At 38.8% G+C, this 13001-nt stretch overlaps 1 protein-coding gene across 1 annotated transcript in view; it reads right to left on the bottom strand.

Moving 5' to 3' along the window:
• Positions 1-13001, bottom strand: part of LOC144055132 (alpha-1,6-mannosylglycoprotein 6-beta-N-acetylglucosaminyltransferase B-like) — an 88051-nt gene that overhangs the window by 57668 nt on the left and 17382 nt on the right. The gene's annotated exons all lie outside the window — the stretch shown is intronic.

Genomic DNA, 13001 nt, shown 5'->3' on the forward strand with positions numbered 1-13001 from the left:
GCTCAGCTTCAGAAAACAGGTGAGCTGTGATTGGTCGTTGCCTGAGCCCTGCGAAACTGTGATGTCATCTTCAGTCGACAGCAAGAGGCAAAATGGCCGCCCCCTGAGATGGATAAAAATGGCTGGATTTTGCGTCACAACTCATATTCCACAAATGTAATATTAATCAGAATGTCATGTTTAGACTAGTGAGGTCACATATAACATATCATTGTCAAGAAACAATTTAGGTTGACTTTCCCTTTAAAAGTTTCATGTTGACTATAAGATTAACCATCATACAAGTGTAAAAAAAAAAAAAAACTACTACTACTCAAAATTATTATAATATACACATATTTGTGATTATAATACTTTGGATATTTTTTTCAGATTATGACTATTTTTAAGTACGATATAGTGACATCAAAATACTTATTTTTGACATTAATAATTGACATGAGTATTTTAGATATAAAATTTACAAGTGCATGAGAATTGTTATTAGAGAAAATGTTGTCGACTTAAATGCAGTCAAATCTGCTTCTCTCGTCACTCTCAACATGTTGTGGGCCCATTTAATGAAATGTATATGCATGCTAATGAATCATGTCAAATAAAAGCTTGCATATCCTTAATGAAGATGCTACCAAGAAACTTAAGTGGCACAAAATTACAAAACAAGAAGCCAATTAAAAGTAATGCATTGTAACAAATATTTATGGCGAGGCATTTTGAGTGGGCGTGATCATCCAGAGCTCGAAAGGTTTATTGCTGGTATTGTTTGCCTTCCGTAGCAATAATTATAATCACATACCGTCTATGGCAACTCGCAATGAACATGTTCAAATTGCTTGTCATTAAAATAATTCCCCTGCAGTCAAATATTGCTGGACTGTCACCTTTAACCAGAAGAAATTGAAGGAAAAAATTAATTTGGATGGAAGGTTTTCATGTCTCACTTCACACCAATTAATCAAATGTTTCATTAAAGCAGCACTGCAACGTGTGTGCATTTCATTCAGTAGAATATTTAAAAGTAGCAAGCTCTTGGTATTTTTTTTATGCCCTGAAATAAGCCGACATGCACGCACACACACACACACACACACATATCAAGCAATGTAGTGGCCTGTTTTCTCTACTATATTGGATTGAATATTTAGAGTTTTTGCAGAGGCTTGTAAAACATAAACAAGACATTTTTAGTGCGTCGAAACGGCCGGCTAAACTGAGGGCTGTTTATATGCACACGTGCGGCGACTCTTAGCTCGCAAAAGTCTTTGCAACGGGAGTATCAACATTATTATATAGAGGCCTCGGGTCCCTTGAAAGGCACAATCCAAATCGAGGATAATCATTATCATCATTGGCTGAAAGGCAAATCATTAGCGAGTCCATTTGTTTTCATGTGCCCGCTTGCCCTTGTTGTAATGGAAATTACAGGAAGGGGGCTACGCAATACAAAAATAAAATAAATAAATAAATAATACCCAACCCTGGACCTGATCCGTTTGCCACAAACTTGAAAGCAGCTTTTGTCAGTCTATCAAAAATAGACTTCAGAGTAAAGAAAGGTCAAGGGTTGGGTTTTATGCAAGTACAGTTCTGTCAGCTGAGATGGACTCACCTGGAAACTTAATGAGGAAAATGGATGGATAGAACATCCATACGAAGCAATTCAAGCCATAAAAAAAAATAAATAAATAAAAATCCCTATAGAGTCGATCAAGATAATGCAGTGAAATGCCCATCACTAGTTCGACTACAACGGATTCCTCCCTCACAAATTCAAGGCTGTGTATGCCCCAAAATGTGCGCTCATCCATATTAAAGCAAAAGGGGGAAAGGGACAGAGGTGACAGAAAGTGCAAATTAAAACTAATTCTGTTAAAACACTCAAGCCTGTTCAGAGATGTTCTGAATTGCCTTTACGGTTTAGAAATACTCATCAAATGCAACACGATGCCCTAAAATAGCTTGAAACATGAAATTTAAGGAGAGGAAAAAAACTGTTGGAATAAATCGCAAAACTTCCACTGTCACAATCTTTAAAAAAAAAAAAAGAGCTAAATCTTCTTGAAGCAAACATTCAAACATTTGGTATGCGAGGAAGCTCGGAGCTTCAACCTGTGAGTGACTTGCGCACACACACGCACGCACGCACGCACACATCACAACAGGATGGTGTTTTGATGGGCCGGGGGGCGTGTTTGCATATTCATGTGATGAGAAAGCCATTTGTGAAGTGATGAATAGTGACAGGACCGCCTGCTCGACAGGAGTCGACGCAGCTAAATTAAACGGCAAGCGACGTCGTTTTGTCTTTGCGACTTCCAGCTGTGAATCCGAGAAGGCGGCCGTATTTCTGCATTTGCCGTCATTCATAGGCAGCTCCGAGAATAGCCATTGTGGCACCGTTCAGCAAATGGAATCCATTCCAGACTCCCTTTAAGCATCGTGCCGTTTGAAAATAGATTGGAAAGGCATTTTGAACGCCAACAACGCAAAATGACCAGAACGCAGCGTGCCCATTTTTTTGGAAGTTCTGATGTAGCAACCTACCATGAAGTAAAAACTGAGATTTTGCCACTGGTTTAGACCACACATTGACAAGATGTATCCTTCATTGTTGCAAAAGAAAGCCCTGACTTTGCTCATGTTAATTAGGAGAAGGAAGAACTAAAATGTGCACCGCCATCTAATAGTTATCATCAACATTATCGAGAGTTAATTACAATTAGTTAACTAAGAATACATTGAGTTATCTTCATTTTTCCACATGAAAAAATTTAATTCTGGTAATTCTTGTCTTTCATTAGATAATCAATCTAAATTAATCTCGCGTGGATGAAGAGGATAAAATATTCAAGTTCAATTCAATAAAAAAAAATTCACTCTTTAAAAGAAAAATGGAAGGGGACAGAAAGTAAGTAAAAACTTGTTAAATGAATAAAATAAAATTTGTATATTGGCTGGTAAAATTTAATTATGGAATTGATACATTATTTTAAGGCGGTTAAATTCCATCAATTCCTAAAATTGTAAAGATTTAGTTGTATAAATAATGGATTAGTGTGGCCTCTGTATCCGCAACCAAAAATGACACGAATAGCACGTTTCTATAGAAAAACGATGGGTTGGGTATCGGTTTTGCCAGCACACCCCCACATTTCAATGCAATAGGTCAGGTATGGAACAATCAATTATATAACAATAACAAAGCATTCTTGTTAAATGATTCTTTAACCTTGTCGTTTGGGATACATTCGATTGAACATATTCTATATGCCATTTCCATGTTACAATAATAATACCTCAAAACTTAATTTAATTTGTCCTTTCTATTTCCTGCACTGTCAGTATTGCTTCAACATCTACATTTCTACAACTGAAATTCATAAATCTGGTTTGACTCATATTTATTATGAATTAATTGAGTTAATGTTGTAAATAATGCTCAGAGAAGATTGAACGACTTCTTAATTGCATAGTAGTCACTTCTAAAGGGAGGAACTGGGAACCGAACCCGAGTCATCAAGTTTTTACATTTGGGACGCAAATCCAGTTTTCAACGTCGAAAGAGCATCTCTGTGTCATTAGTCCAATTAACAGACAAGCCAATCATTAGCCGGTGATCCTCTTAAAGTACATATGAATTCCCACCACTTTTATTTCTGAATCAACTTATCTGTTGAAATGTGAATTACAGTCGACATTGCTGAAAGACATTCGCTGCACGTAACACTTTCAAAAGAAGGCGAAAATCATCATTCAGGCCATTAAACCCTGCTTTCTCCCTAAATCTGCCTTGGTCAAACGACATCTACGGGTGTGTTTACTACTGTTACAAACAGAGATCGCGTACGATTTTGACACCCAGAAGTATGTGTTACACCGGCATGGTGAAAAGATCAGTCCTGTAAACCCCCACAAAAACCACAGATTTGCACGATAGAGCAGGAATTTGACATAATGAAGCGAGATATAGTGGTGTGTCTCCTTTACATGGAATCAAGCAACACAAGAGTCAGAGCAACTCCTCCCTCAGCACACAGAGACTTAATGGCCCGACTACCGTTGCAATCTCCACAACAACTCATCTCATCTGCACACCAACGCAATTACCACAAATTGCATTCGCTTTAATTATTATGGCGCAGGAGAGCTCCACTGTTCATTAGCTAAAGAACAGCAGGAGTGGGTGAATATGTTCCTCTTTTTTTCTTTATTTGCTGCACAAATGGCTTTAGGCAAAATGAAAATGTCGCCATTAAGGCCTGCACTCGGTGAAAGACACGTGCAGGGTTCGAATAGAAGATATCAAAGAGCAAACACAAGGGAAGGATCGGTGATAAAATGGTGACCAATTGGTAATGATTACATTAATAGTTTGCTATTCCTGCATCCTATTTTCACTTTTGACTTCAGCTTTTAAACACTTATTTTACTTGTTTACTATTTAAGAGCTCTTCGACACCCATAGATCACTTTTTTTTCTTTTCTGGTCCGAACCATTTGCTGGGTTTGATGAAACTCCGTGACAAACTTTTAACTTGGGCATTGTTGACAGCTTTGATCAATATTCTAGGCTACCAACAACGGTAAGTGCACTTAAACAGGAAATCTGGATCAAATTATCTTCCTTCACAAAGTGAACGAGGATAATTAGTCAACAAGCTCATCCGTTTACATTGTTAGGTCACCAATATGTTACTGGTGGACAAACCCGATCACTCCTAGTTTGATAAAAAGTCGAATTGCTTTCACACCATAATGACACAATTCAGTCTCAAAAGCTGGCCATACACTCTGGGAATTATTTCAAGTCTTTTGGAACAAATCCATTTTAAAGCTCCAACCAGTCTCTATATCGTGGATGTTCACCAAAAACGTTCTTCAAACTTACATTTTCATACAGTCAAACTGGCTTGTGAAAATTTGCCTTTTTTAGGATCTGTATTTGCTACATCTCTTTCAAGCCTCTCATCGTCTCTAACACTTTATGTTAATGTATTTGCACTGCCATTATTATTTTATTTTTTTCTCTCTTTTTTCTAGAGCTCAGTATTGTTCATTCGGTAATTTTACCGATTTGACATGTCATCATCATTGCGCTCTCTTTTTTAACTCTTTCACTGCCAGACGTTTTCAGAAACGGGTTGTCCCCACTGCCAGCCGATTTAAGCATTTTGAGTGATCTTTCAAGGTCCACAGAAAATGTTGTGTTCCATTCTCATCTCCTGCTCGACGCTCTAGCTCCGCCTCTACTGACGCCCACCCGATCTTGTCAAAAGAGAGTCATCGCTGCCCTCTAGGGGCCAAAAATAGTCATTAGGCACAACAGACAGACTGGAAACTTTCACCAGACATGCGGAAGGGTTTCCTCTACCCGTTTCAAAAAAAAAAAAAAAAAAATCATTGGATGACGTCTTTTGACGTCATTGGCAGTGAACCGTAGGTTTTTACTTGACGTCTTTAAACGTCAGTGGCAGTGAAAGAGTCAATTTTTTTTTTTATTAATTTTTATTTTGTATGTGGGTGAGTATCTGTATGTGGGTGTGAGTGTGTATTCATTAGTTCACCTAAAACCTGCACCGCCATTCTGATCTACCATAAAACATTTGGACTTTGGTCTTAGCAAAACTATGACAAAATAGCACAGACATTAATTCAGACGAATGTTCCCAAACAGCGGCAATGCAGCGATTATGAACAATGCCCTGCTGAGGGTTGGCAAGCGTCTTTCTATTTCTGCACACCTCACACCGTCTTAAGGCAAGCGGACAGGCCTGACGGACACGAGCCTCGACCCTCATTAGCATGTCCACCATCTATTGAGTTTGACGTCCCTCCGCTTACCGCCTCTCGCCACAACTGTGCTGACAGAGGCGGAGCTGCGGGGGTCTCCTTCCATCACGGCCCACATCAATGCGCGTTAGTGCTGAGACAAAAGACAACTTGTGTTGTTTCCAGAAAAGGTGCGCACGCATTTGTGTTGTCGAAGCTAATAGGGGGGGGATTTGTTCTAAGGGGCATTTTAATGAAGAGAAACCAAGTGTCTGCCATTACCATGGCAACCCTCAAATCAGTCCCATTTAGTCCGATGGTTAATAGCAATAATGATTCCATGTGCTGTAATTCCTTATGATCAGCAGAACGCCTTTTAAATGTGATTGCAAGAGGAAGGAGCTGAAGGAAAGGACAATTGAAGCGAAAGAAGGACAAAGCAATAAATGTGGCTTCAAATAAAGGGACTTTAAATGGTCATTTAAGTGTACTTTTGGAAATACCACCGCGGTCCTGAAAGCCGGCGTCCCATTTATTGTCATCGCGTAATAGAAGCAATGTCTGAAAGAGAAAGAAAATGAAATGAATGGAAACAAATGCTTTCCATTTTTGTCTCGCTGTTGCAATAGTGATAAGCATCGCCTTCTGTTAGTTTTAAGCTTCCCTTCCTGTTTCCTGTATTTGGCAACTCCAAACACAAAACCGCCATCGGTTTATCATTCATGTTTACGTCAACACCTCACACACCTCATCTCACGTGTTGGCCTGTGGTATAAAAAAAAAAACAAATTAGCATCCGTCCAAGCTTTGCTCTGTGAAGGGAGCTTTGGCAAAAGCCGCAGGGTTTGTTCGCCCCCCCCCACACACACACACACACACTATGGCGCACTTCAGCGCTCTGGCACACCCGCTCTACGGTTATTTACTTCTGAGTCACAGGTAATGAAGCAAAGGATGGCTAAAGTTGCGTGTGAGAAAAGGAAAATGTTCAACTTCTAATTGGAGATATGCCAAGTAAAATTAACAAAATGCCAAGGTTTTTATACAGGGCCAACTGTTTCTTATTCTTTGTGTGGTGGATATTTCTCTTTGGAGATGATCTACCTTCTGTTGGTTTTATTCAACCAATGAGTAAAAAAAAAGAGAAGAAAAAAAAAAAGACTCATCTAACTTGCAAAGTATGCAAAACCAATAATTGTGTGAATATTTTGTGTCCAAGGTTAGACATATCTACATTGTTGACAGCCTTGGATATAGCACACCCACACACACATAATGTTGATTAATTGAAAGTGGAAATAGTTCACCAAATAAAAAGAAATGGATTCCGGGTTTCTTAATGTCCATTAGGATTAGGTTTGAAATCTCGGTATTCAATAGGAGCAACATCCGTAAGCGTTAATAAAAATCCTAGCAAATGTCACGGAAATCAAGATGGAGGTAAGAAGTGAAATATTTATGACCGATGCACAATAAAGGGTAAGGTGTGCAAAAATGACAAATAATAAGATTTTGGCTGATGGCATAAAACTGTCAAGTTGCTCTCACATACATGTCAACCCATAAGGTTTGTCCGTATTTCTTACGGATTTTTAAGTGTTGCAAAAGCATACGGGCGTATTTGGAAATGAATACGGATTTAACTGTTTTCATGAAAATAATAATATTAGTATATATTGCTTACCCTTTTTAAATTTATTTAGTATTTACTGTCGGCTACGTGCTACACGTGTGCATAAGCTCGTTTTAAACAACAACAACCGATCACAAAATCTCGTCTATCGCACGAGACTTCTAACAGTTTCCTGACATGCGCAGTTAAGAAATTTGTGTTAGCGCGAAAATTGCGAGTCGTTCGCAGTGGTTGAGAAAATGGGGGACAGGCCGGCTAAAAAAACAAGATACACCGGACGTTTTCGTTCGGAATGGACGGATTTATTTAAGGTAATTGGTCCGTCAAAACTTGGAGAAGAGTATGCATCATGTTCGCTTTGTTCACGGGACATTAAGGTTGCGGCATCTGGCATTTACGATGTCAAAGAACATTTGAAATCAAAGTTGCACGAGAGAAATGTGAAGCAACAAAAAAGTCAACCGTCCCTGTGATATTTAGAAATCTGTCTTTTCTTTGTGCAATAAAATGTCATTTGGAACAAGATACTGTCAATGTCTTCATATAAGAAAGAAAGTAAGGTAAGATTAATGTTATTGCATGAAACAGCTTTAGTATTGATAAAATTGACATAAAGGATTTTTATGGGAAAATAAGGATTTTATGGGTTTGTAATACAGGTGGGACCAAATTAGGGTTGACATGTATGCTCTCATGTTTACACTAAGACGTACAAATCAAAATTGAACTTTTCACACATCCGAGTCAAGGATAGCTAAAAAATGAGCAAGTTACCCATTGTGGCTGTAGCAAATAAAAAGTTTCAACATGTAAAATGGCCGCTTCTGCATACAGAACGGAGGAAGATGCGGCGCCTATACGAAGACATAAATATCTGCCGCTGTCACATTTGTTATTGTTACGATAACGGATGGCAAGACCGCTGGTATATTTCATCTGGGTGTGATTGACGTGCACCTGCATACAATGCACATGCTTATTCAATTCCACGGTAGAGTGAATTATTTATTTATAAATTCCCTTGTGCTGAGCATGGTGTTCTTGTGAAATATTGATGATCAGTTACAGGACAGTGGCAAACATTGGTCTTGTGTCCGTCTATGTCCAAAGACTCAATGTATGATGTATGATGGGTGTTTTGTTGTTGCTTGGTCTTTAGGATGGATTGACTCGGTATCATTTGCATTCGATTCCCTCCTTCTTGCTCTTCATTTTCTTTTTGAATGAAATCTGCTAAAAGACCACATGCATCATTTTTCAATCACAAAATGTGAAAGAGGCTATGCTGCAGTTCCTTTTGAGTTTCATAGTTTGTTTTCTCCTCCATAGTGGGCTTCAGAAGCTTTTTGTTTTAGCATAAAAACACTACTGAATTGTTGATCTAGTCATTTTCCATCTGGTTTTGTGTATCAGGCACGGATAAGAAGGATTCCAATTGTGGTTATTATTTAGCTGCTGATTAGTTGTGTTTGGGAGTTTTTTTTTTTAAAGGATAGTGACCGGATGTATCAAATATGACACAAATCAAAAGTCATATGTGGAAGTTGGTAAAAAAAAAAAAAGTTTGTTCAAAAGGACTAATATTTTTTTTTATTTACTAAGAATTGGAATGGTCTATCATACTGCAGATTTCATGGTTCAGGCGTTATAGGGTTAAACATTACAGTTTCAAATTTGGAATTGTCGTCAGCTTTTTGCCATCCGTTGATTGGTTAGTCGGAGCAAAACTTGTTACAGTCAACTTTGACTAGCAAAACACATCTGCAGTCACCTGCATAAACGCTTTAACATTTAATAATCAGCATTTCTGAGAAGTATGGTCTATTTTATTGCTTCATGTTTTTGTCGTGTTAAATATTGATTGTGAAATGCTCCAGTTGTGTGTAGTTTTTTTGGGGTGATTAGCACGGTATTGATGGTTTCTATATAGAAATGTCTATGATTTTAAAAATCTTATACAAATCTCAATAATGAGCCTCGGCATGAACAGAGAGCATTTTGGGACATCTTGATACCGGTAAATTAAATGTTCTAAATTGACTTATGATGAACTCCTTTAAATTGTACTGATAAGGACATTTAAAGCAACACCAAGGAACTTCCCGTTTATGCTGATTATGGCGGCGCCATATGGACAAAAGCAGTAATGTTATGCCTGAAGGAAGACCATATTTACCATGAGGACAAGCACATTGCGTCGTTTTTTAGCTCACGCCAGCAAGCGAAAGCTGGGCCAATGTTGATCCTTGACTGTCCTTTTATACTGGTAGCTTCCCTTTTTCTTTTTTGTCAGGCCATGGCAAAGGTACCATTCAACTAGTTTTGAGTTGATGTTTCATCAGAAAAGCTATGAAAATATTTAATCAAGGTTGAAAAGTGCTACTTTAAGTTTCAGGGCTTTAGAACTGCTGAATCTTAAGACAACCATTTTTTTCCCTAAACAGCGACATTTTGTGAAGATTTTGAGCGTTGTACACAACAGCTTCTTGACATGAGCAAATGTGTGACATGTGGTTGATATCAAAGCTGTTGCAATGATTACAACGGTCACATGATTGTTGGACGCGCTGGAGGGCGTGAGATGCTAAGTGTTTACTCTGTGCAGCAGATGGAAGACAATTGAAGGGTGGAGGGGAAAACGAGGGATGCCACGAGGCTGATAGTAATTTCAAGTGACTGGGCGGTAAGTGCAGTGTGCATTTGGGTTTTGGGCACACACGCCATCTCGATTTAGATTGGCATCCTGGTGTTTTCCCTGCTTTCATATTGCCAAGAAAACATCTCTGGTGCCTTAAACCGGGCTTTTGCTTCTTTTCTCAGCAATCATTTCTGATATTGTCATCTACTCTTGGTGCTGTCAAAACACTAGCGTTGTCATAGCTTCCATTGTTGTTTTCCATGACAGTGTGATTGAAACAAAAGCACAGAAGGGCTGGAAATTTACAATATTAATTTTATACCTTCAATTTATTAGATTCAAAATTACTTATATGCATGAGATTTTTTGGAGTAGTCCAGGACCACCCAATTGTTTTTGCTGTAGTAGCCAAGATTTCAACTACCCTGCACAAAATCAACACACCCTGATATAGCAAAGAAGCCCCAGAAGATAAGAGACCCTGCCTTAAGCTTCACTGTAGCAACAGTGTTCTTTTCCTTGCAAGCTTCATTTTTGCGTTAGTAAACACAGAGCTGATGTGACTTGACAAAAAAGCTCCAGTTTTACCCTAGAAGCTTTGTAAGTTGTCAATACAATCTGGGAAATTCTAGTCTCCATTTCAAGTGACAGTATTTCAGTGACTAAAGTGGGTTTCTCTTACTTAACAAAAGTGTACCTACATATTTGCCTACTGTCACTGCCAGACATTGTAAGGACCACTTTTTAGTTCAAAGCGTTGGATTAAGGTACACATTTACTGTCCTAGAAAAGGGATCGGGTGTTTGGGGGCAGTTTCCTGCAGAAGCCAAATCTTGTGTGGTGCAAAAGGGAAAAGAAGAAAGACATCATCATAACATCAATGTTTCAACCTTGACTGTCTGCCATGTTGCCTTATGTGAGTCAATAGACAGCCAAAAACAAACATGAAAACATTTCATCTACCCCAGTGGTGTCCAAACTCGGTCCTCGGGGGCCGGTAGTCCCGCAGGTTTTGGATATTTCTCTCCTCCAACACAGCTGAAGCTCATCAGCAAGCTCTACTAAGCCTGATAACAATCCTGTTGATTGAAACAGGTGCGTTGGAGCAGGGAAACCTCCAAAACCTGCAGGACTACCGGCCCCCGAGGACCGAGTTTGGACACCACTGATCTACCCAAACAGGCAACTTCAGTTCTAAATTTTACATGTTGAGCCCTTTATTTGATGAGTATTTTTTTTTCCGCCATTAAAACCCTGATGCATATGATCTGATCTGACACATGTATTGCATGGATATTCCATTAGAGGGCAGTATCAGCGACTTTGCAATATCGCCACAATTGAGGAAGTTATTAACGGTGGCAAATTTCCTTTCAGATTTTGGGAAATACGGATATGTTTATGATTATATTTTTGACAGTTATAAATGTATGAATTTAAAGCATTGTGACCGGATGTATCAAATCTGACACGGACATGGAAGTTGATTTTCAAAAAAATTAAATAATTTGTTCAAAACCACCAATAAAGACTATTTACAAAAAAAAATGAATTTTCCGTCATATATTTCATGATTCAGGCTTTATAGAGTTAACAGAGCACAGGCTATTATGGGTAACTAAAGGCATATGTGAGAAAGAATAGCACAGCATAAGCTAGCATGAATAAATCATGTTAGCGCCAGTGATTTGGCTTGGTGGCACAGTTAATGCCACACATTGTATTCACTGCATCCAAAAGTGATCTGCTGCCTATGAAGGCAACGGTGCTATTTCCAGAAACGCTCCATGGAGGAAGTGAAAATGTCTCTCAGGGCACATGTGGGGAAAACAAAGAATGAGGGAGGGGGAGAAATTGCTCTACTATGACTTAGTGCTGCTCACTTTGCATCTTTCACACTTCAATAGACTTGTCTTTGATTTCTGCAGCATGCTGCGGCATAAAGATTTTCACTTTCATTATTTTTATCTCTTCATCTTTCTTTCCCTCCCTGTTATTTCCCCCATCCTTCTTTCTCCCCGGGTCTGTGGTTTGAGGGCTAGAAAATGCAGTGCTCAGTAAAGGTACAACAATATGAATCATCTATGCTTGTGATTAACAACTGAACAAAAATGATCTGATGTTTTTTTTTTTTACATTTCCAGTGCGTGAATCATCCAATAAGAGTTTGTTTGATTTTCGCAATACTCATCAGGTCCAATTTTGACATTTTCAAACTTTATCTTGGAAAGCCATCTTTTATTTGCCCTTGGTGTACTTGCTTTAACATTTCCAATAATACAAACTAGAACTTTTTTTCCCCCTCCAAGCAGCCATCAGTACACGTACTAGTGTGTTTTTTCCCCAGCTGGACGAAAGGACAAGCTGCCAGTATGACTTTATCTAGATCCAGGAAAAATAACCAGCTTATAGCAGACGGGACGATGAGCTACTGACATGCAAGACGATACAGGGAAGGTCATTTAGACAGCAGCAGATTATGGCATACTTACACAGTCACCTTCAGAGATCACATAACCATAATACCGTATAATGTGCTGTGGAGAAACTTCTCATTCACGGGTAATGGGACTTGGGTCAGAACAATGACTCAGACAACTTGGAAATTGGGTCAGCGTTCTCATTAATATGCATTGGAGTGACGAGTTGGAGAAATAGTGTAAGGGACAATTAAAAATCTGGATGGTGTCGCTCGCTGTACTGTAGCAGTATTGACTGGTGGAGCGGGCACAGTCCGATGAGAACCTTCTAAGTCCACATTGTTTAACTGTGTCTGTGTTTTCCTGCATATACTGTGGAAAGTCTATAGGTGAAGTCATTCAAAATATCCTCCACTTCACAGCAAATCTCTCAAAGTTTATTTAAAGTGGAAGTCAACCTTAAACATTTATTGACAATAATATGTGATATGTACATATATAAACCAATCACAGCTCAGCTTCAGAAAAAAGGTGAACTGTG

Source organism: Vanacampus margaritifer, chromosome 7 (genome assembly GCF_051991255.1).
Source record: "Vanacampus margaritifer isolate UIUO_Vmar chromosome 7, RoL_Vmar_1.0, whole genome shotgun sequence".
Lineage (NCBI taxonomy): Eukaryota > Metazoa > Chordata > Actinopteri > Syngnathiformes > Syngnathidae > Vanacampus > Vanacampus margaritifer.